Genomic DNA, 25490 nt, shown 5'->3' with positions numbered 1-25490 from the left:
CTTTTCAAAGAACTATTCTAAAATCCACATGGAATCCCAAAAGACTCTGAGTAACCAATGAATTACTGTGCCATGTTACTATAACTGAAGCAGTTTACAGTTGCCAGGGCGTGGGGGAGGGAGACAAAAACTCAGGACAAACAGTTGATCCCCAACTTTGCACACAACACCAAATGATATTTGACAGAATATCAAGATATGAGGGAAAGGAAGTCTTCAATGAACGATGCCAGGAAAACTAGAAACCTACATGCAGAAGAATAAAGCTGGATCCTCACCTCAAGTCTGTAATAAAACCAACTTTTGTTTGAGGGTGGACCATGACAGAAATGTAAATGCTAAAAGTATAAAACCCTTTAGGATAATGTAGAGGAGTCGCTTCACAACACCAAGTCTGACAAGTCTTGAATATGAAGACAAAAGTACAAGGAACAAAGAAAAATAAGTTGCACTATATCATTTTTTAAATTGTAGAGTTTTGATAAATTGATGGACAATATCAATAGAGTTAATGCTACTTATAAAATGAAAAAAGTACTTGAAAAATTCATTTCTGATAAAATTTTGTATATATTTATAATATAGAAAGAGTTTTTATAACTGCAAAAATGACCTAATTAAAGAAATCTTATATCTCTACAAAAAGATATAAAGGTTTTTCGTCCTCTGCTTCCTCCTCCTCCTTCTCGAGTTTTGAAATATGACTTTACTCTATAGCCAAGGCCAGATTGAAATTCACTGTATAACTCAGGCTGACATCAAACTCATACTGATCTTCCTGCCTTAGTCTCTCTAACTAACATGATCTCTACAGGCATGAACCACTGTACTTGGTTAAAATAATACAATTTCCTAATAAGTATGTTAAAATATATTCAACATCATTAATCTTTATAGAAATTTTAATCAAAACTACAGTGATACACCATTTTACACTAGAATGGCTATGGGTGTAGATAAATTGAAAACTATACGGTATTCAGGAAGTATAAAATGGTATCTAGCCCAACTACAAAATCCTCACAAATGTAACAACCCCATATGATCCATGTGACCCACACTTTTGCTTACAGAGACATATTCAGGATTTTTTTAAAACAATGAACTGAATCTGAAGTTATCCACCCGGAGTTAATGGCAGCATCAGTCTTTGATAGGTGAAAGGCAGAGAAGCATGCATGTATCCAGTGATAAGACTCTATACTAAAATATCATTCAGCCTTAAGAAGGAAAGGAATTCTGACATACAGCACATAATATACTAATATGTGAAGCAAAGAGGACAGTCATGGATGGACAGATGCTTTATGGTCCTACCCAAACAAAGGCTCTGAGAGCCCAAAATCCTAGGGACAAGAGGAGGAATGGAGGCTGCTTGGGAGGAAATGAAGAGCTGCTGCTTGATGGGTACCAAGCTGAGATGTGTAGATATGTAGAACTCAGAAAAGAGATGCTGAAAGCCATACAAGTATGTGAGTATTTGCAGGATCCCTGAGCTATGTGACTAGACACAGCTAAGGTGAACTTTCCTGCTATGCTGTGTTATTTTATCACAGTTCATTTTTCTGACAGAAGCTCAGTGATAACTTGGAATTCTGTAAAGGGACAGCTTGCAGTTTCTCATGGCGTTGAGAAAGATCCATCAAAAACGGACTGTGTATCCTTTCCATGCAGTGAGGTCCTAAATACAAACACCCCCTTCTTAAACATGGAAGCTCTAAAGAGAACTAAAAATGGAAACAGATCCAACTTCTCAGGAGTTAGCACCAAGGAGGTGCTGCATATCTAAGAAGAGTGGACAGTCCTATTAAGGGCAAGACACTTCCATTAATTCCACAGTTGGATCAGAGAGAACTCCCAGGTCCTGGTCTAGCAACAGGAAGCATGCCTCCAACTTCACACCCTGCTTTATCGTTGAGATTAAAGTGTGCTTTGTTTAGCAAATTAAAACCCCTCCATTCATAAACATATATTTATGCTTGTTCAAATTAGCAACTTTTAAGGCAAATGTACAATTCTTTCCTATGTCAGGCACAGAAAGGCTGGCAGATCATTACCTTTACGTGGCTCCTGGAATATCCATACGTCTTTGGGGCCAGCTGGAGCCTTTCTTTTGTTGACAATGTGAGAGACACAAACACTGGACTGGACTCAGTAACTACATCTTCCCCTCTTTTACCAGATGTGGTCACTCTAGAGAAGAATAGAGAAGCAGTATAATGAGCTGATGATAGTCACAATAAAAAGTAATCCTACAAGGGGGATGTGATTACCAGGGCACAGTGCTGCTGGCATAGCATTTGTAATGAGTTGTGAGGTATAACAGGCTATGCACACAAGCATCCTTTGAGGGGATGATGACACTGCCCCCCTATATCATAACAGATTAATGATCAGTCATTCTCTATAGAAAAATTGCTTTAGAAAACAAGTTAAATTAACATTGCAATGTGAAGATAGTATAAAACTATCATATATCAATAAAACTAGCTACAAGAGTTACTAGTAATTGGCTTAAAAAGCATTGAGATCGTGTGATAGATCATAAGGCTAATTGGAGAAGCATAGATTACATTTTATTTTCTTCACTTCAGAGGATAGTAAACCTGCCTGTGGTCACATCCTCCAAAATATCTTGCAAGAGTTTGTTATTTGCTGTTTTGAAAGAAAGCCAAATAGGTACATAAGTATATAAATACATAAATAAAAGTATCCTGGTTTAATTTCTGATGCTGTGATAAAATACTCTGACCAAAGCAACTAAGGGGCAGAACGTCTTTTTGCTTACAGTCCTAGGCTACAAATTACAGCCTTGCCTTTCAAATAACTGCTCACGTCACGTCACAATCAACAGCACTGAGAGAGAATGAAAGCACTCCACTGCAAGCAAGCTGCTGCTTATGCTCGGCTAGGTGCTTTGTTCAAACTTACACACAGTTCAGGGCCCAGACCACAAAGTGATGCCACATTCTGGGTGGGTCTTCCTCTGTCCATTAACAATTAAGATAATACTCCACAGACAAACCCACAGTCCAAGCAAATCTAGACAATTTTCATTAAGATTGCCTTCTCAGGTTGAAGCAAGTTGACAGATCAAACACAGGAATGTCTTAAATAACATTCTTATTTTACTTAAGAGTTTTCATTAAGGTGATTGTGTTTGTAAAACAGAATTTTGTGGGTAAAAAATGAAAAGCATATTTGGAGCCCCAAACTGACCCTTCATTTGCCAGGAGGGGCTTGGCAGTAATTTCCAGCTCTTTGCGGGGGGGCGCTGTGGTTGAGTATCCCAGACTGTTGCCTGCCATTTTCAGGTGATTCACAACACAACCCTTTCACAATCTCTGAGCACACAGGCTTGGAGGAATCCCCTCCAAGGCAGGAGAGCCATGAAAAGGAGGAGGTTAGTGTGGTGGCCAAGACAAAGGCCCTGTCTAGAATCCTTCCTTTTTCCAACCCAAGTCTTCATGGGCTTAGTTCTGAGATGTAGAAGGAAAAGCCACTGAGCAATGAATGGTATGAGAAGTCCTTCCTTGGGAAGACATAAACAACACTTAGTTCTTCCTCAGGAGGCCCCTTTGACAAGCCAGCATGCCAGTCCACCAAAGTTTTTCCTAGGGAACTGTCCCAGTTTGCTTTCTATTGCTGATGAACACCATGACCAAAAGCAACATGGAATGACAGGGTTTGTGTCATCTTAACACTTTACAGCCTGTTATAAGGAGAAGCTAAGACAGGAACTTAGCATCAAGAACTAAAACAGAAGCTATAGATACTTACTGGCTTACTCTCTATGGCTTACTCACCTTGATTTCTTTTTTTTTTTTTTTTAACTTTTTTTGCTTTATTTTTCTTTTTCTTTTTTTCTATTTTTTTATTAAATGTTCTCTTTATTTACAATATCTCATTTCCCAGGTTCCTCTCCAAAAAAAAAAAAAAAAGAAATAAAACAAAATAAAATAAAATAAATGAAAACTAAAACAAACCCCTGCTCCCTCTCCCCTTCCCCTGCTCCCCATCCCACCCCCTTCTGCTTACTGGCCCTGGCATTCCCCTACACTGGGGCATAGAACCTTCACAGGGCCAAGGTCCTCTCCTCCCATTAATGACTGACTTGGCCATCCTCTGCTATACACATGCTATACACATGCTGCTGGAGCCATGAGTCTCCCCATGTATACTCTTTGGTTGGAGTTTTAGTCCCTGGGAGCTCTGAGGGTACTAGTTAGTTCATATTGTGGTTCATCCTAAGGAGCTGTGAACCCTTCAGCTCCTTGGGTCCCTTCTCTAGCTCCTTAATTGGGGACCCTGTGCTCAGTCCAATGGATGGCTGTGAGCCTCTACTTCTGTATTAGTCAGGTACTGCCAGAACCTCTCAGGAGACAGCTATACCACGCTCCTGTCATCCAGCACTTGCAGGCATCCACAATAGTGTCTAGATTTGATGATTGAATATGGGAAGGATTCCCAGGTGGAGCAGTCTCTGAATTGTCCTTCCTTCAGTCTCTGCTCCATAGTTAGTCTCTACAACTCCTTCCATGGGTATTTTGTTCCCCCTTTTAAGAAGGAATGAAGTATCCACACTTTGGTCTTCCTTCTTGAGTTTCTTATGGTTTGTGGTTTGTACTTTGTGTATCCCAATCTTCTAGGCTAATATCTGCTTATCAGAGAATGGATACCATGTGTGTTCTTTTGTGATTGGGTTACCTCACTCAGGATGATATTCTCCAGGTTTTCCTCAAGAATTTCATAAATTCATTGTTTTTAGTAGCTGAGTAGTACTCCATTGTGTAGATGTACCACATTTTCTGTATCCATTCCGCTGTTGAGTGACATCTGGGTTGCCTTGGAGCAGCACCACCCATAGTTACCTGGCCCCCGACACATCAACTAACAATCAGGGAAATGCCTCACAGACTTAGTGTATGCCAATCTGGTGAAAGCACTTTTCTCCATTGAGATTTCCTTCCCATATGACCCTAACTGTGCAAAGTTGACAATAAATAACCTGCACAAGGGCCAGTAAGTTTTATTGGGCTTGCTTATAGAACATGTACAGTGTGGGTGACCCCTAAAGCAGCTACATTGGAAAGTCTTTATCCACCTTTGATAATGGCTTCCCCATTGACTCTCAGATGGCATCATCCAGTCAGATGAGCTTCCCCAGAAATCACCTCCAGAGGTACAAGGCCATGTGGAATTAGGGCAGAGTTGCATACAAATGCCTGGGAGGAGGGGTTGGAAGATTAACTGAAGGCTCAGTGACTTTCCCCAGCTCCTCCTTCTAATGAGAGATGTCAACAGTCAACAAGACAGATGGTGATGAGAGCCTGCAAGTTGGCACAACTGATCTGATGAAGGTGGAGGCTCATTTGCTTAGAAGACAGCATCCTGTAACAAATGGATTATAGGCTCCCCCACCCTCAGGGCTCTTGATGCTTTTTTCATGTATGTGTGTGTGTGTGTGTGTGTGTGTGTGTGTGTGCGCGCGCGCACGTGTGTGTGCATGTGTGTATGCGTGTGTACATCTGCATATTAGGATACACATACCTACACATCATGCTTTGATTAATATATATCACTATGTAGAAATTCACATGAAAGTTGGCAGGATCATATAAAACCCCACCTTTGCCCAGTTGCTTAGTATTAGTGAAGAGAATGTGTGAAGGGTGTCTGGATGCCCAATATGCTGTGTGCTTACTTCTGATGTATCCTGGGATGAGCTCTAAGTGGAGTGTTTAGCAGGGAGCACAAACAAGCAACATAGCAGACTGTCCCCACTATTTCCCTTGCTCTGTTCCCTCCATTCTCAAAAGAGAATCTGGGCACAGAAGAGATTCAGATGCAGTTAGAGGGATGGCACAGGGATCTCACTTGCCCTTTTCTCTGCATCCCTTGCAGCTTGCAAAACTACAGGGTATCAGAGTAGCACTGGGTCATCTTCCCTTTCCTTAGCCTATGGATTTCTATATGTATATGTGGTGTCATATGTGCCATAGTTTGGCTGCTGAGAATTCGCCAGTGTGTGTGTGTGTGTGTGTGTGTGTTGTTAAGCATTATATTCAGTGTGTCCCTATTAGGTGATGTTATAGACTTTAGAAGCTGTGTCCTGGTGAGACGTACTTAAATCATGGTGACCTTGAAGGGAGCTAAGATACCCTGGCTCCTTTTGACAGAGCTTGCTCTGCCTCCTGCTCCTCTCCATTCATCTGATACCCACCAAAGCCTTGAAGTAGTCTTCTGCCTGGGCTTGAAGTGATCTTAGATCTGGGAGTCAAAAATCACCTTTTCCCTTTTAAGTTATTGGTTCTGAGGATTTTGTTACAGAGGTACAAAGATGACAGACATTGGCTAACCCTGTGTGTACAGTTTTATAGCACTAAGTCATGTGTAGGTGGAGCAGCCACTGGCATTGTCAGCATGTCAAACACCAGTCACTCAAGGACACTGGGCTACGTTTTTATAGCAAGCCTTCCTCTCAGCTTCTACCACCTCTGTCCCCAGGCCACTGGAATGATACCCATATTTCTGTATTTGTGTTATGCCAAGAATGTTTTAAATGGAGTCTTACACTACAGGACCTTAAAAGTAGCTTTTCTTAATTAGCATTTTCCTCTGGAGACTCCCCAGGTTGCTTTGTTCATTGACAGTTTGTTCTCTCCTCCATGGTTGAATAGCATCCCATGACATATTGTCCCATGGTTAGTCTTTCATCCTCTGAAGGACATCTGGGTAATTCTTCTCTGGGGTTCTCCAAAACAAAGCTGCTACAAACATTTGCATGTAAGTTTGTACATGAATTATGTTTCCATTTTTTGGGACTATTCCAGGCCCATGGTAGGCTCCATAAATACTATAAGTCTGATTTTTTTAAAAGATCTATTAAAAGGATTTCCACCAAGGCTGTGACAAGTCACACACCATCACTGCATCTCTCTGGTTCTGCCAAGTGTGGTATGTTAGCTCTTTATCCCATCAGTCATTCTGGTGGTATGTGCTGCCTCCTTGGGTTAAGCCCACCCCTTCCTTATAGATTCTGGGACTGACCATTGTACAGTCTGTCATCTTAAGTGACACGTAGATCCTTGTCTTTGTCCATTTTCTTACCAAGATTTTTTAACTGTTACTTCTTAAAAGCTGGCTGTGTGTTACATACTTAGTCGTGATTCAGTACCAAGATTTTCAAATATTATGTCAGTCCTTTGCTTCTCCTTTCTGTGTCTTATCAGGGCTCTTTGTTGAGGAAAAGTTGATGAATTCTGATTTATCAACTTCTCTTCTGAGTTTCTGTGACTGTGGCTTTGCATTTTGCTTTTATCTGTATTATGTTAGAACCTGCTGCCCAACTTACTGCTAATTACAACAGGGTATCATGGCTCCCAGTAGGCACTCAGCCCACTCACTCCTGGTTTGTTAGGAAGAGTGAAGACTTTTTACCACTGGGGTGGGAAGATAGCTCAGTCAGTAAAACTCTTGCTTTGCAAGTAAAAAGACCTGAGACTGACCCCAGACTCTATATCATAAAGCTATACATCATGGCTCACGTTCAGGAAGCAGAAACAGGACCATTTCATCAACTTGAAGTTCACTCAATCTAGACAAATCACAGAGTTCCAGGCTGTCTCAACACACTAAGTGGACAGCATCCTGCCTAATGATACTGGAAGTGACCTCTGGCCTCCACATGCACACATGTGTGCAACCCTCCTATATACTTAAAATACACATATATACACATACACACAACTTCTATAACACTAGGGATTAGTCACATTAACAGTAGTACTTTGCATTTTGCAAAATGATTTCAAATATCTTATTACTGTGTGGTCTCACTGTCCTCTGTGGGGAGGGTAGGCCATTCATTTTCTTTTCAGAAAAGCCTACAGAGTTAAAGCAAAGTGGTCAAGAGCATGGAGAACTTGCATTCACTGCTCTTTATGGATGCCAAAGGGATCTTCAGCACATGAACTCATGCTGAAATCACAGCAAGTTAATCATGGTTTGTATGTGCTCAGGGACAGTAGGTCCAGGCTGAGTGCTGCACGGAGGATGTTGGGTATCTCAGAGAAGATGCTGGGAACCATGGGAGGATGGCTGCCACCCTGTCTTGTGATTACAGTCATCTTTCTCTCCTTCATAAGATCTGTAGGTGCACAAAATCTTACGGGACTTATCAGACTTTGCTACCCTGAGTCAAGACTGTTGCTCAGCAGAGAGGGCACTGCTTTGTTCCTGGCATAGCTGATTCTCATCCTGAGTGAAGGCATCAAAGTGGATGCCATGGAGAAATGCTGTCATCTAGGCATGCCATAGCTGCTGCCATCTTGAACTTTCAGCAGCTGTGATTACCCTAATGAGTGCTGTGTAGGATTGAGCCCATTGATATATAGGCAGTTAGCAATTAATGCTTGCCGGAAGGGGGTGGAGGAGATTTCTTGAGAAATGTGAGTCTACACAACTAGATTTCTGAGGTGACTTGTTCACTGTTATAAACCACTCCACAATGCATATGACAAACCTTAATTTTTATTAATAGTCATGATATAATAAGAAAGAATTACTGTCCCTTTTTAACAAGAGTGTGTGCTGTTTAATTTACTTGAAATCAGCTATGTGGTTAATAAGGAGTATTTGTCCCAACAAAGAAAAATATTGATTACTGTGTATTTTGTTCTTTAGGCTTGTTCTATACTGAGGTTTACAAACTTGGTAATATATCATGTACTGAAAATAGGCAACTCGTCTACAATGCTTGCTTCAGGGGCTAAAGAAATGGAGGTTTGTTTATCTCCTTCCTCCTTTTGTTCTTTCTTCCCTTCTTCCTTCTCATTGTCCTTTCTTTTGCCCCATTAGATAGATCTCTTTTGCAAAGGCTGGGAGAGTGAAGAACATTATTCTCCAGGCTGACATTTGCAAGTCCTTTGTCATGTATAATGTACTGGGTTTTTGTTTTTTCCTCAGTCTCTGATCTTGGTGTACAACAAACAGTTGGTCTGCAATGTATATTTCATCCTACTGTTCTCTTTGGTATCAAAACAACTAAAGAGACTATAGAGATGGTTCAGTGGGTAAGGTAACTTGCTTGCCATGCAAGTTAGAACCAATGATTGATCCCCCCCTCAAAAAAATCCATGTTAAAAAAAAATGATAGAAATCTGGGTATGGAAGGCAGAGGCAGGATGAACTCTTATGTTTGTTCCATATCCAGATTAGGAAAATCTACACTTCTAGGTCTGTAAAAACCCTGCCACAAGACAGCCAAGATGAATGATCTCTGAGGTTGTTCTCTGGCTTTCACATGCATGAACAAGCAAGTGAATGTGTACCTGCATATGCATGAGCATGGGTGCTCACACACACATGCACACATACCATATCTGTTAACAGCCACACTGAGCATATGGCTGAAATTCAGAGAGATGGGACAAATAATTCTGGATTAAATTGGCTCCTGGCTATTTGTACGTTTGGCAGTGTGGTTTATAAATCTGTGGCTTAAACAGTATCAGGGCTTGTGTTATGTGATAAGGAAACATCAGAACTGTAGACTGACTATGGAGTTCCCTGGCTGAGACAGCCTATCGAGTAGCTGCATGAGCACTGTGGGGTGGTCTCTATGGAAAGTCACAGCCTCAAGCAAGCCGTAGCTCCAATAGAAGACCAAGTTATTGCTGTTTGAGTGGGAGACATATCTAGGCTATTCAGTTTTAAGTGTCTTTGAAACAGCTATTTTAGCACCTTTGTTAACATGGCAACAGTCAGGAAACCACCTCTTGCAACAACCCCAGCCAGGAACTCATCACTCCTGCTGGCGCGCTCTGCTCCTGAGGAGCCAGCATGTATCAGCTGCCAAACACGATTATTCACAGATGGATGAGCCTGGAGGGAGGCTGCAGCCCTCCACAGACTCTCACCAGAGAGAGAAAGCATGAGCTGTATTCTTTTTCTTCCTTCTGCTCACCTGATGGACTTACCCTGCCTGGGACCCAGGATATACCCCTATGAGTCCCAAAACTTGAAAGAGTCTAGCACCAGCTACACAAACTATGACTTCTGTTATCCAATTGTAATGAATGACAGAACACACTGATTTTAGACAGTATAATATATATTCTCATTGTTTTCAGGTCCCAGTGGGAAGGACTTTTAAGTGTGCTAGCCATTCTTACTTCCAAATTCCTGAACAAATGGATGCAGCTCTATGGATGTCTAAGGATGTAGTACCTACTGTTAGTTTCCACTATAGAGGATGGAGAGTGATTGCCAACATGCACCTTCTGAGCATACCTATCAACCAATGCCTTGCACAGTCCTTTTGGACAACATGCAAATGCTAGGGAACACTCCAGAGTCCTCATAGAGAGGACACTGCTGGTTGGTGAGCCGTGCTTGCAAAAAACCGTGCTTCTCACCTGAATCTGTTTCCTCCCACAGTCAGTAACTCAACTGTCTTACTGTGTCCTCAGGGTGAATTCACCCATGAACTTTCAGAATTAAACCACCATCTTGTATAACAAGCAGATACTGTATACTTCCATCTAGAAACCACCACAAGAGTCCTTTTTGCTCCCTGGTCTTTGGCCAGTGCTACATTGGGGACATGTTTAGACAACACCAGGATCTCTTCCCAGGGTCATACAGTCTGTGACTGCTCCCTCCCAGTCTGCCTCTGTCTGTTTTACTTCTTTTGTTGTGGGAAATAACCCTATAGCTTCCTAAGGAAAAGATATTGGAAGATAATGTTTTCAAATTATTTTTAAATATTAGAATATTTTGTCTTGACACCTAAATATATTAGAAATGTAAGCCACAAAGTCAAAATTGGCAAAAAGAAAAAGGAAAAAACAAAACAAAACAATAATAACAAAACGTCAGAAATCTGAAGTTCAATTTGGAGATTTCCTTACACTCCGTGTCCAGGACTATTAGAATCTTCTTGCTTCTAATGTTTTTGGATTCTTCTCCAAACAGGAAGGGGAGCTATTCAGTGATCCTTTATCACTAGGAGCACCCTGTGATTGTGCAAGAACATGTGCTTTTAAACTCTGAGCCCAGAAACTTAAGCTTTCTACTGAAGACAGGGATATTTACAAGTCTACCTGGCTCTCATCATTCTACCAACTCTCATGGTTTAAGTCCAACTTCATTCCTCTCCCATAAAGCAAGAACTGTGGGCTGTACTTCTGCAGGACATAAGTCTAACATTTCAAATACTGCATTACCTAAAGCAACTCAGGGATAAATGTTCTAATTTTACTTTACAGTTTACTGTCCATCATGCAGGAAAGTCAGGGCAGGAATCTGGAGATAGGAGCCAATACAGAGACCATGGGGGAGTGCTGCTTATTGGCTTATTCAGCTCACAGGGGCACCTTTCCAGGGATGCTACCACTAACAATTGACTGGGCCTTCTTATATCAATCACTAATTAAGAAAATGCCCTACAGAGTTGCTGATAGGCAAAATTATAAAGTCATTTTTCTCAATCGAGAGTTCTTGTTCCCAAATGACTCTAGCTTATATCAAGTTGACATAAAAATATCCAGGACAATTAATTCCTTGTCAGCATTATGCACTGATATGACACTATGAAACAATAACCTTTCCTTTTTTGTTCATCCCCAAGATCTCATATTAATATCAGAACATGAACATAGTATAATGTTAAAAGCCCCTCAGACTTTGAAACTGTAAAGGCTTTAAAAGTTTAATCTTTAAAACATCCAGATCTCTGTCAAAGTTCAAAGTCTCTCTAAAATATCCAATCTCTCTAAAGTTCCAGGCTCAGAACTGTGGGGGCCTGTAAATTAAAAAACAAGTTAAACACTTTCTTACTTCAAGAAGGAAGATTCAGGAAGCAGACAAAATCAAGTAAAATCAATGCAAAACCTAGATCCAACAGTGTAAATATGTTGTGGGAAATATTAAAAAGAAAAATACCCCACAAGCTCCCATGCCCCACCGGTACTGTCTGGCCTCATCACTATGTCCTAGTGGAGTCCTTCTATTTTCTCCCACCTAGCAAGATCAGGACGAACCAGACTCCACAAGGTTATATAACCAAGCAAAGGTTCTTATAAAATAGATTAATTGGGTTAGAATATTGTCTTTATTATTTGGTTCTGAAATTGTTGTACTGGCATCTGATTGGATATTAAGGCCTTAAGAGTCATGCTTTACTTACCAGGTCTTAGGCGCTATTTAGATAAATGAGTGTGGGGATGTGTAAAGAGTTGCATGTGAGCAAGATGTTTTTAATAGCTGGGAGAGAATAATAAGAGCCCATGGGGACGTGGCCTGGTGGGAAAGCAAGTTTCTGTGGTGGATTAATTTTTCTTTTTAAATTTCCACAACATAAATAGTTCACTATTTTACATCTGGGACCCTCTCATACCCTTCCAGGCTTCATAGGGCCTTGTTAGTGACACTTCTAAAGCTCTGCCATGCAGCTTGTCTCAAAGGCTTAGGCCAACTGCACACCTCATGCTTTGTGGTCCTATCATTCTACTAGCATTTCCAAAATGCTAGCTCTCCACAGCCACTTCACCCTCACTAGTAGACTCTCATGGGCTCCACTCAGGGACTTTGAGCCTGCCACATGGTGCCAAGCCTCAACTTCTCAAAATGACCCCTTCAATCCTGTGGCTTCTATTTCAACTGAGGCTTCCCCATCATCTCTTCAGGGGACTCCAGGCTTGGAGCACAGTGCCAAACCCTTAGCTGTTCTTCCTGATTCCTTCATCCCTTTATAACCTGTACTACTAGGTTCCTTACACATTGCCAAGCTCAGCTGTTACCAGGAGGTATGCCCTTGGCCTCCAATGTCCCACAGCTTCTGTGCATTGACTCTGAGGAAATACTTTTTTGAAGATTTTGCCTCAGTGATATTTGTCTCTTTTTAATCACAGCTAATTCTCCAACCCCAGATGACCAATATCAATTGTCTTATCAAAGCAAAGGTTTTACTTTAGTGGTTCTTAATTCAGAATATCAGACAACCCCATTATAACTTTTAAGGAGCCTCCAATTTTATCTCTGAATTTAATAAGGCGAGCTCTCATCATTGGCCTTGCTCTTAGAATTATCTTCTAAGTTTCCACAAAAGGTCATTAAGCTCTGAACACTCAATGGCTTTTCTAGTCCAGAGTTCAAACGTTACCCAAATCCTCCCAAAAACACGTGGCTGGGTTTGTCATAGAAATACCCCACCTCTGGTACCAATTTTGGTCTTAGATAGGATTTTTATTGCTATGGTACAACATCATTACCAAAAACAACTTGGGGAGGATTGAGTTTATTTAATCTCACAGCTTTTACTCAGTCACCCAAGACAATCAGGGCAGGAACTTAAAGCAGGAAGATGGAGACAGAACTGAAGTAGAGGCTATGGGGAAAAGCTGCTTATTGGCCTGCCTCACATGGCTTATTCATCAGCTCTCATTTACACCCCAGGATCTGACCAGGGAGTGATTCGAACAATGTAGACTTTACCCTGAGACCCAAGTAGAATCAGCCACAACTAAAAGAGAAAAGAGGTGACTTGAACTTTGACCTCATAATGACTTTGAAGTATAAAGTCTAGAGAATAGACTTGAAGCTGTCAATTTCTTTTTTTTTCTAGCTCATAGAGGGATGATGGGGAACAAGCCTGGAGAAAGCAGACACCCACAGGTAAGAAGGCATGAGATATGTAGGTCCCCCAACAACTGGAGCAGGGTTTGTCCTAACTCTGTTGCCTACTTGTGGATCCTATTTGTATAACTAGGCTACCTGGTCTGGCCTCAGTGGGAGAGGATGTGTCTAGCCCTACAATAACTTGATCTCAGGTGGGTTGGTACCCAGGGGGGCTTCCCCTTTCTCAAAGGAGAAGGGGAGGGGTTGGGGGGGAATGTGTTTGGGAGAACTGGAAGGAAATGGGGCTGATATAGATGTCAAGTAAACAAACGAACACACAAACAAATGGAAAATAAAAGAAGGCATGAGATGAAGAGACCCCAACCAAGATGCTTGGGATGAAGTCTGAGGTATGCTGTACTAGCTACTTTTACGTTATTTTGACCAAATGCCTTATAGAAGCAACTGAATAGAGGAAAGATTTATTTGAGAGGGTACGGCCCCTCAAGTCAGCGAGCAGTGACTTAGCATGTGGCCACTTGGTGGGGCTGCTCACACTGCATCAGAGGCAGAAGGTGGAGAGCTCTAGCTGAGTAGGCTCTCTCTCAAACCTACAAATATAGTGGTACATGTCCCAGACAGGCCCTGCATCCAAAGATGTCCACAACCTCCCCAAGCGGTGCAAATACGTGATGAGTCTTTGGGGACACTTTACTTCCAAATGCAGTACTTATCAAGATCTGAAATGTGGCGGGAGTGGCAGGTCACAAAGTAGGACATTTTAGTTTTTCACTCTGGCTAGCAGGTGACACCCGTGGTGGGTTGGTGGATATATGGGTTTCAATACAGGGCTGGAAAGTCACACTCATCCCTCAAAACTTGCCAAGTATCTTTGAGAAGTAGGGGTAGACATGCAAATGGAACAATATTTCACTCAGAATTAAGCTGGCTCTCATGTGAGGCCTTGATTATAGCCCCTTTTTATGGTATTGTTGATGGGTTCTGCTTTTTATAACTCCTTTGACTCCTTTGAGGCTCTGTTGTCTTAAAACCCAGTTGATTGTAGTTGCCAAAAGCAATGGCATTATATATTAGGCCTTATTTAGCCCTATGGGCTGGCAGTTCTTAGGTGTGTACCAATCACTTCAGTGGATTGTGTGTCTCTAAGTCTAGGTGGCTAAGGTTATTCAGAATGCCCCACAGCTATGCCCAAATATTCCATGTTCAAGCCTGTAATAATAATTCATAAATACTTGGGTTTTGAAGCAACACAGTATTTCACCCTGTTGTGTGTCAGTCACTCCACTGAATGTACCACGATGGTCTAACTCCTCTTGATAATGTAATACGCCACAAACATGCTACCTGTGTGATACATGCATGTTGGACACGCAACCTGTGAACACAGTTCCAGCAAACTTAGCCACCCAGGAACCATCTGTTTCTTGGGGTAAGACTTTTTTCTTGAGGCTGCAGAACTAAGAGGAGTTCATGAGAGGGGAAGCAAGTACCGAGCTATGGTCCACTAGGGGGAAGGTGAATGACTATGGTTCGATATCTTGGGGAAAACAGGAGATTACATGTTACATTACATGCCAAGCCATGGGGTTCAAATTGGAGGGAAGGTTAAGGTTTCACTAAGTGTAATCCACATATGCCTCAAAGGCAGCAGGGACCATGTCAGAAATTATAACCCAAAGCTATAAAAACCTGGAGAACTAAATAACCAATGAGTTTGCAGGACTATAAAGTCAACCATAAAAACAACGAGGTAAGGAGCTACATCAGAACTGTAGTGATTTCAAAGCCACAGAAGGAAATGAGAACTATCAACCCAAAGAAACCATTGGATGATGGGTTTGGTGAGACAGTGAGGACCATGAACTTTACCTTTGGTGCTCCCAGGCTTCCATTATCCCAGCAGAGTAACTGCAGCCAAGGCTGCTCAGATGAGAGTAACAGAGTTGTGATGTGTTTGGCTTGTTTCAGCATTTCTGGGAACCTCTGGTCCCATGGCAAATCTCTGTTCTCTAAACAGAGTATTGGGGAACCTACCTTCAGGGTGCTGTAAAAACAACAGTGAATGCAGCCAACTTCTCTTTGCCTGAGGCTGTGATTTCTGTAGGATAAACATAAGTCTCCCCAGGAGCTTCAAGGGAAAGCCTGGAAGTGCTAGGGAACCTCTGCCCAGGGATTTAAGAGGCTGTGAGTTGGCTCAGGAAAGGCAAAGAAAGGGGAAGAAACTAACCATGGGATGACCTTGGGGCTCACTAATCAAGACTGAAAGTTAAGAGGCTCCCTCTCTTCTTAAATAGATGCCCCTGGCAAAGAGCTGAAGAGACCCACTATATTTAAGAAGCTATTTCCGTGGTTCTTAGAACACCAGTACTGATACAGAAGCTGTTCTGTTTGAAAACAGAACAATTGATAAGTCCCAGGAACCTACAAAAGAAAGTTGTGGAGAGCTCAGTATTCCTAGGATCACCAATCAAACAAGGAAGACAAGGAAACAAAACAACAAACAAACAAAAACATTGCAACAACCAACCAATGAAAGCAAGTCTCAGGGAGGGGAGAATTTGTACCAGAGTGGTCATTAAATACTTTAAAAATGGACAGAGATAAAAAAGAAAAGTATGGTGGTGGTGACCAAGAAGGAAAGGAGAGCCAACAACCAACCTTCCCGTGGAGGCTCGCAGTCGGGACTGAGTACTGCTGGGAATGAGTTCAGGGTGGCCAAGAAAAAGGCTCGCAGTCGGGACTGAGTACTGCTGGGAATGAGTTCAGGGTGGCCAAGAAAAAGACCAACATTCTAATTGAAGCTTCTAAACAAGGCAAGACTTTACTCTTGACCAAGAGGTGTCTGTTCACCAAAGGGAGGAGGAGGTACACAGACACAGGAAGTACACACAGTTTTTATTCTAATGTAGGTGATAACCTTGTCTTTTCTCTACTGGCTGGGGCCTGACCTCAGGATTTTCCCTATTGGGTAGTTATCCAAGAATGTACCAAGGCCTTTGTGTAAACAAAGATTTTACCATGGTGTGTGTGTGTGTGTGTGTGTGTGTGTGTGTGTGTGTAAGTGTGTGTGTGTGGCTGTGTGTCTGTGTTAAAAACATTTGCATAAAATTTTTACAATGTAAGGGAGATTAAAATATTTTAGCCAGGCAGTGATGTCGCAAACCTTTAATCAGAGCACTTCGGAGGCAAAGGCAGGCGGATTTCTGAGTTCAAGGATAGCCTGGTCTACAAAGTAAGTTCCAGGACAGCCAGAGCTATACAGGAAACCCTGTTTTGAAAACAAAAACAAAAACAAAAAACAAAAAACAAAAAACAAAGAAAACAAAAAAGATTTTAATTCTTTCTCATAAATACAAGTTTTATAGTATTTGATTGAACAGTCATATTCAGTATTTCTTAAAGTAGATAATACATTTAAGTTGGATATAATATGCTCAAAGAAATCAAAGAAGGTTTGCTTAAAAAAATCCAAGGAAATGATAAAAATGACAATTTACCCAGTAATGAGGTCATTATAGAAACAAATTACATAGACATATAAAAAGCCCAAGTATAGTTTCTGGAGTTAAGAGGTGACAGTGAAATGAAACAATCCTTGTGGACCTTAGGAGAAGTCTGCATAATCTGAGGAGCAAAAAGAAAGACAAAAGAATGGAATGAAGGGAAGAAGGGGGAAGAAGAGAGGGAAAGGGAATGCACCTTGAAAATGAGTCTATAGAGCTTCACTGGGTCTATCATTAGGTGTTCAGTGAAAATCCACATGGGGAGAGAAAAGGAAGGATCAGAAAAAATAGTAGCTGAAAAATTTCTTAACTGAGTTTTATGTTAAAGATTATTAACAAAGCAAAATCAGAATATATACAAGTGGGTCCCATACCCAGACATATCAGGGCTAACATGATAGTCAAGATAAAGAAAAGCACCAATGAAAACAGCTCACTAGAGGATAGATCATGTGGCTACAGCTGACTCTATGGAAGCCATATGGGCAAAGTCTTCGGGTCAGCCTCAAGTTCTCCATCTAGCTAAACTCTTCTTAAATATGAAAGCTATATTCCTCTATACTAAGGATAAACAAGCTGAGAAAGAAATTAGGGAAACAATACCCTTCACAATAGTCACAAATAATATAAAATACCTTGGTGTGACTCTAACTAAGCAAGTGAAAGATCTGTATGACAAGAACTTCAAGTCTCTGAAGAAAGAAATCGAAGAATATCTCAGAAGATGGAAAGATCTCCAGTGCTCATAGATTGGCAGGATTAATATAATAAAAATGGCCTTCTTGCCAAAAGCAATCTACAGATTCAATGCAATCCCCATCAAAATTCCAACTCAATTCTTCACAGACTTGGAAAGAACAATTTGCAAATTCATCTAGAATAACAAAAAACCTAGGATAGTGAAAACTATTTTCAACAATAAAAGAACTTCTGGTGGAATCACCATCCCTGACCTAAAGCTGTACTACAGAGCAATTGTGATAAAAACAAAAACAAAAACAAGAAAACAAAACTGCATGGTATTGGTACAGTGACAAGAAGGTAGATCAATGGAATGGAATTGAAGACCCAGAAATAAACCCACACACCTATGGTCACTTGGTTTTTGACAAAGGAAATAAAATCAACCACTAGAAAAAAGAGCATTTTCAACAAATGGTGCTGGCTCAACTGGCAGTTAGCATGTAGAAGAATGTAAATTTATCCACTCTCATCTCCTTGTATAAAGCTCAAGTCCAAGTGGATCAAGGACCTCCACATAAAACCAGATACATTGAAACTAATAGAAGAGAAAGTGGGGAAGAGCTTTGAGCACAGGGGAAAATTTCCTGAACAGAACACCAATAGCTTATGATCTAAGATCAAGAATTGACAAATGGGACCTCATAAAATTGCAAAGATTCTGTAAGGCAAAGGACACTGTCAATAGGACAAAATGGCAACCAACAAATTGGGAAAAGATCTTTACCAATCCTACTTCCCGATAGAGGGCTAATATCCAATATATGCAAAGAACTCAATAAGTTAGATTCCAGAGAACCAAATAACCCTATTAAAAATGGGGAACAGAGCTAAACAGATAATTCTCAACTGAGGAATATCAAATGGCTGAGAAGCACCTAAAGAAGTGTTCAACATCCTTAGTCATCATGGAAATGCAAATCAAAACAACCCTGAGATTCCACCTCACACCAGTCAGAATAGCTAAGATCAAAAACTCAGGTGACAGTAGATGCTGGAGAGGTTGTGGAGAAAGAGAAACACTCCTTCATTGCTAGTGGGATTACAAGCTGGTACAACCACTCTGGAAATCAGTTTGGCAGTTCCTTAGAAAATTGGACATAGTACTACTTGAGGACCTAGACATACCACTCCTGGGCATATACGCAGAAAATGTTCCAACATGTAATAAGGACACATGCTCCACTATGTTCATAGAAGCCTTATTTATAATAGCCAGAAGCTGGAAAGAACCCAGGTGTTCTTCAACAGAAGAATGGATACAGAAAATGTGGTACATTTACACAATGGAGTACTAATGAATTCGTGAAATTCGTAGGCAAATGTATGGAACTAGAAAATATCATCCTGAGTGAGATAACTCAGTCACAAAAGAATACACATGGTATGCACTCACTGATAAGTGGATATTAGCCCAGAAGCTCAGAATACCCAAGATACAATTCACAAACCACATGAAACTCAAGAAGGAAGACCAAAGTATGGGTACTTTGGACCTTCTTAGAACTGGAAACAAAACACCCATAGAAGGAGACAAAGTGTGGAGCAGAGACTGAAGGAATGTCCATCCAGAGACTGCTCCACATGGAGATCCTTCTAATAGATAGTCACCAAACCCAGACACTATTGTGAATGCCAATAAGTGCTTGCTGACAGAAGCCTGTTTTAGCTGTCCCCGAGAGGCTCTACCAGTGCCTGACAAATACAAAGGTAGAGGCTCATAGCCAACCATTGGACTGAACACAGTGTCTCCAATGGAGGAGCTAGAGAAAGGACCCAAGGAGCTGAAAGGTTTGCAGCCCCTTAGGAGGAACAACAATATGAACTAACTAGTACCCTCAGAGCTCCCAGGGACTAAACCACCAACCAAAGAGTACACATGGTGGGACTCATGGCTCCAGCTGCAAAAAATGCAGAGGATGGCCTTGTCGGTCATCAGCGAGGGGAGAGGCCCTTGGTCCTGTGAAGCCTAGATGTCCCATTGTAGGGGAATGCCAGAGCCAGGAAGCAGTAGTGTGTGGTCTGGTGAACAGGGGGAGGGGGCAGGGGATAGGGGGTTTTCAGAGGGGAAACAAGGAAAGGGGATAACATTTGAAATGTAAATAAAGTATCTAATAAAAAAATGGAAAAAATGAAGGCTATCACTAGGGCTTTCATTAGGACTTCTTAAATTTTTTATCCTCATGTATCTTTTTCTCCCAAAAGATTTTTATATGGTTTTGGGCATATAGGTATATAATGGGTATAGAAATAAAATCTTTATTGATAATAATTCATAAAGAGATATATTATAAAATGATTCTTTGGCACACATGTAATGCTACCATATATTAAATATTAAAGCAATTTTACATATTAGTAAGATGTATGAACTCATTTATTTTTACCTAAAGAATTAAATCCTAACTGAATATTTGATACCACAAAAGATGGAGTATATTCAGTATTTTCCAGAGTTCATGGATATTTTGAATTTATAATTAATGTTGAGAATACCATTTCACATAAATATGTAGTAGAAAATGGTAGACATATTTTAGGGCCATTTCAGAACATGTTGGAAATTCTGTCCTAATCCAAAGCCAAAATTCATTTAGCAGATTTTGGTGAAACACAAGTCAGAAAAGTGTAAAAAAAAAAAAAAATCTACCATTCCAATACAATATAATCCAACGTTATCTTAATTTGCTACTCACAGGCTGAGAAATGACAGAAAAATATCAAAAGTCTTTGTTTTCTGTAATTAAGTCATTGTTTCTGTAAGAGCAGAAAACTTTGTATGTGCAGTAAAAACACCACTGCTGATCACACACAATGATCTCAAATCTAAGCCAGATGTTCTAGGCAGCATCTGTTCATATTGTGTGACAGCGTGGTGTGCACAGTGTAGCGAGCCCACATCATATGTGTTGTGTCCTTAGAAGCAAGGCTGTAGTGAAGGAATGTGACAAAACATGGACCAATTTTGGCATGACCATAGTCATTATGCATTCAATAAACTTTGAATTTTTAAGCCATTGGTCCTTGTACATTCTGAAACTTTTTACAGCTGCCAGTTCTTTTGTGACTCTTACATTTAGCTATATGACCTCATGTGGAGTTGAGACCCATAGTTTAAGATGATCATTGGAAGAGCCATTACCTACCATGCACGAATGGCAGAGCAGTTATGTAGCGTCTGGGAGTAGCAGAGCAGTTACATAGCATGCACAGGGCCCTGCATTTCATCCCTGACTAAAGCAAAACACCTTGACCTATCCCAAGTAAGCAAACACAGAGGCTGATGTCCTAGAAAACCTGCCTTCTGAGAAACAATATAAGAGGTCTTTATGCTTAATTGGAAAGACATAAAACCACATGGGTAAGATGAATGTACAGATATTATGAAAAACAGTATAAATATATGCTGTTTGTAATAATCTCATTCTGCTGTATTTTTTAAAGAGCAGCAAAAATCAATACATTTTAAAGTATAGGAATAGATGAATCCCAGTGGTTAAGAACACTGATTGTTTTCCAAAGGACCTGGTTTCAAGTCCTAGCACCCTCACGGTTGCTCACAACCATCCCTAACTCAGTTCAAGGGGATCTGACACTCTCTTCTGCCATGCTCAGGCACCAAGCACTCACGTATACCCATGCATACAGGCAATTAAAACAGCCCTAAACATAAATTAAAATGGTTTTAAATTGTTTCTGTATACAAAGATGTAATTTGTTGGACAGAAACATTACAAAGAAGGCAGAGTGAATGTTAGTATTTAGAAGTAAAATTTTTATCTCCTATTGAAGTTGTTAATATTAATACACATTATGTGATTTTTAGTTAACATTTTAATTATATTTAACAAGGAAAAAATCATCTAAGTTAAAAAAGAATTAAAAAGATACCCTGGAAGGATCAGTGCAGCAGACGAGGCAACCAGGGATGGAGTTATTAAAAAAGACAGGTGCACAGAAAAAAAACCCAAGATTTAAAGTTTAATTATTAACTCATCAACAATTATAATAAATTTAAGTAAATTAAATAGCACAATCAAGAGATTGGAAAACAGATTTCAAATAGGATCCTTTTAATGTCATCTAAAAAATATGCTTTGGGTTTAAAGATGAAAATAATCTGAAGGCAGAAGCCTGGAGAAGGCATGTTTTGCAGGCAGTGACCAACCAGAAGGCTTTTGTAGCAATGAAGAAATAGATGGATGAAGAAATATTTTATTATAGAAAAAAAAAGACATTTTGAAATTGTAAGTGATGAGTAAGTCAGCAATGTCTAACAATCATGAAGGCTATCAAACGTGAAGCGAGCAGAATATGTAAAGCAAAGCCAGACACAAGGGTTAAGAAGCCCCAGAAACAATGGCTGGAGTCATCACCTGTCCTTCACAGTGGACAAAATTGTAAGCTGGCTTACAAAGCCATAAACCACACTGCAACACAACCAGGCAAACTGACAACAAACCCTGCTGAGTCACAGCAAAGCCCACATTCTAACCCAATCAGGGATCTGCTGGATAGAAAACACATCAGCTCTCCGTGAGCTTCCCAGGGTTAGAATCACACAGGGTATGCTCTTTTATGGAGGGGAAATTAAAAAGAAACCGGAACAGAGAGAAAGAAAGAAAAGAAAATGTGTAAATGCACGAAAGCAAAGTGAAGCTCTGCTTTATAAGCCAAGAAAAAAAATCACAGGACAAGTTAGAAAATGAACAAAAAGAAAATGAAACTGGCAGGAGGGGAAGGCATCCGGGATGGGTGGGGCTTAGGTGGACATTTGTAATAAGTGATGTTAAAGTCACCTGCTTCTCCTCTCAAAATTAAACAAGAGCCAAAACCAATTATCTAAGAGTGATGATTGTAACAAAATACCACCCCCCCCCACACACAGATGAAATAAACCCAAACATAAAAGAAAGGGTAAAGGCAACTTGGGGCTTTAAGACAGTTTACCTTTTTCTCTTAGTGACAAAAACCTGGAAGAAACAGCCTAAGGGAGGAAGCGTTTACTTTCGCTCATGGGTTTCAGGGATTTTCAGTCCATCGTGGTGGGGAAGGCTGTGCAGAGAGCCTTCATCCACACAGTGGAAGCTTGAAGCCGGGGTTTCATGTTTTCTTGATCAGGAAGCAGAGAGCTGGGTCAGAACTGGTGTGGGGTAGGTACTACCTTCAAAGTCCCAAACTCTAGTGGCTTCCACCCACAAGACCAGCACTACATCCAAACTCTCCACAGCCAGCCAATAGCTCCAGTAGCTGAGGGCCAACTTGCTTAAAACATGAACCCATGGGGATGCTCAGGATCACATAGGAAGCACCAATAGCAAAATGACAGGATAAAGAGTGCATTAGCAAGCCCAACTCTCTGGAAAAGATTAAAACCTTTTAGCTAGACTGCTCAAGAGAATAAGTAAAGAAGCAGAGAATCACCAAAACCAGGGAAGAAAGTCAGAGAAGACAGTGCTAGACTTGTGTTTTTTTTTTTAACTGAAAGTAAAAGAACTATAAAGGAGTAGTGTGAGCCACTATGTGTCAACAAAATAGATGCCAGAGATGGAATAGAAAGCTTCTAGGGATCAGAAGCTACTAAAACTTGCTCAGAAAGGAAGATAGAATGTGAGTAATATTCAATACTCATCCAAAGCAAAGATACCTAAATCATATTTTAATAATCTCTAATGACAAAACACCCAGAAGCTGGTCTATATGGAAGGCATGAGTCTTGTTCACATTCCTGGTAAAAATTTTTTCCCTAAAATTTGAATAACAGTAATCCTTTAAAAGTCTTCTAGGAGTTTAGAGAAGAGGGAGTGTATTTTAACTTATTCTATGGACCAGTATTATACAAGACTAAACCATGGGGGCAGGACTAGAAAAGAACAAAGTACAGGCAAACAACCCTTATGAATAGTAAGCAAACCCTCATGACTATTAAAGCAACCCTTATGAATATTAAAGGATATTCAAACAAATACTAACAACCAAATCAAGTAATATATAAAAATGGTTATACAGTATTTCCAAATGGAACTTATTTGAGGGATGTAAGGTGAGTTCTCCATTTTAAAATGTAATTACTGTAGTACATGGAAGTAATATTATGAAGGCCATACAGATACATGAGCATCTCAGTACAGAAGGTTGAAAGCTGAAGAAAGGATACATCTCAAATGAGAAGAATAGTATATGAAAGTCCAAGAGCTCACACAACTGTCAATCGTGAACAATGAATGTTTTCCCCCAAATAACACCCCAATAAAAGTATCTACTCTCTTCACCTCTATTCAACCACTGTGCATGTAAACTAAATAAAGTATATCTGATTGAAGGCAAGTAAAATATTTCTATTATCAGATGACACATTCATATATAGAGAATTCTTAAGACAAGAACTCAAAAATAGTTTAACAAATTTGGGGGATAAAAAAGAACAATATAATAAAACAAACTGTATTTCTATTCATAACTTCTATGATCTGAGTCTGTGAATCCTCCAAATAGCATAATGTCGGAATTCCAAGCTGTGAGGTGGTATGAGTGATGGGCTTCACTTAGGTCATGAAGCGGGAACCTTGCAAGCAGCTTGAGAAAAGTTCCCTTAATTCCTCACTCCATATAATGACATGGGAGAAGACAATTAAAAGTGAAGAACCAGAACTCATACACCAGGTTCAAGTGACTTGAACTTTCACAATAAAAGATGGTGCTGGTAGGGAGCTAAGCACTGTGCAATGTCCCAGAGAACTCGTAATTCAAGAGTTCAGTCAAATTCATTTGTTAATCTTTTCCAAAGTCATTTGATAGATATTTCCATTTTTCCTGTGTTACAGGGGCCCACATTAAGGAGCTGGGTAACAGTGACTACCATGACATATAAAGTCAGGCCACACATCAGGAAATCTTGATCAGCAGCCCACAGTGTTCCATTAGTTATCTGCTTGTTGTTGTTATACTCAAAAGTTAGTTTCTGGTTACTTGAAAACAAAAGGATCATGTCCCAAATGTTACATAAAATGTGGCAACATATTAATAAGAACATTGTGAAATTACTTCTCACAACTTAAAAATCAATAGCTATACACTGAGAGCACAGCATCCCACAAATAATATACGACAGTTTTATCTGATGATGGATATGGTTAAAGTTGTCAACTTGGAAGGATCTAAAATTACCTAGAAGACAAGCCCCTAGCCATATCTGTGAGGATTACTTAGAATTGGGTTAAATGAGGTAAGCCTTCTTTCCAGGGTGCTGAGGTCCCAGATTGACTTAAAAGGAGAACAACCGAGTTTAAGTATTTACTCCTCTCTACTTCCTGACTGAGGATACAATGTGACAAACATCCTCAGCTCCTGCTTCCATGGCTTGATATCTATACCCTTAAACTATGAGCCGAAATAAACTCTTAAGTTTCTTTTGTCGGATATTTGTCTCATCTACAAGGAAAGGTAATAAATGAAATGCTTTTCACAATGTGCAAGCTCATGATAGGGTCAGATTTGTTCTAAACTTTCAGAAAACGTTAAGACCTTCATCCAATTCCTCTGAAGGGAAAAGACCCAGTTCACAATTAGGAGTAAAGCCAGCGACAATCTGGCATGCTACACAGA

General features: G+C 40.3%; 1 protein-coding gene across 15 annotated transcripts in view; it reads right to left on the bottom strand.

Annotated features, from left to right (window-relative positions):
- Positions 1-25490, bottom strand: part of Myt1l (myelin transcription factor 1 like) — a 393932-nt gene that overhangs the window by 191365 nt on the left and 177077 nt on the right. For 14 of the 15 annotated variants that reach the window (XM_031355923.1, XM_031355921.1, XM_031355929.1 and 11 more), the window contains exon 4: positions 2058-2193. The exons of the other annotated variant lie outside the window; for it this stretch is intronic. The gene's annotated coding sequence lies outside the window, so the exon portion shown is untranslated. The remainder of the gene's footprint in view (positions 1-2057; positions 2194-25490) is intronic. 15 annotated transcript variants of the gene reach the window in all.

The sequence above is a fragment of the Mastomys coucha genome, unplaced genomic scaffold (assembly GCF_008632895.1).
Source record: "Mastomys coucha isolate ucsf_1 unplaced genomic scaffold, UCSF_Mcou_1 pScaffold6, whole genome shotgun sequence".
NCBI classification, from domain to species: domain Eukaryota; kingdom Metazoa; phylum Chordata; class Mammalia; order Rodentia; family Muridae; genus Mastomys; species Mastomys coucha.
This window is presented reverse-complemented; position numbering and strand designations above follow the sequence as displayed.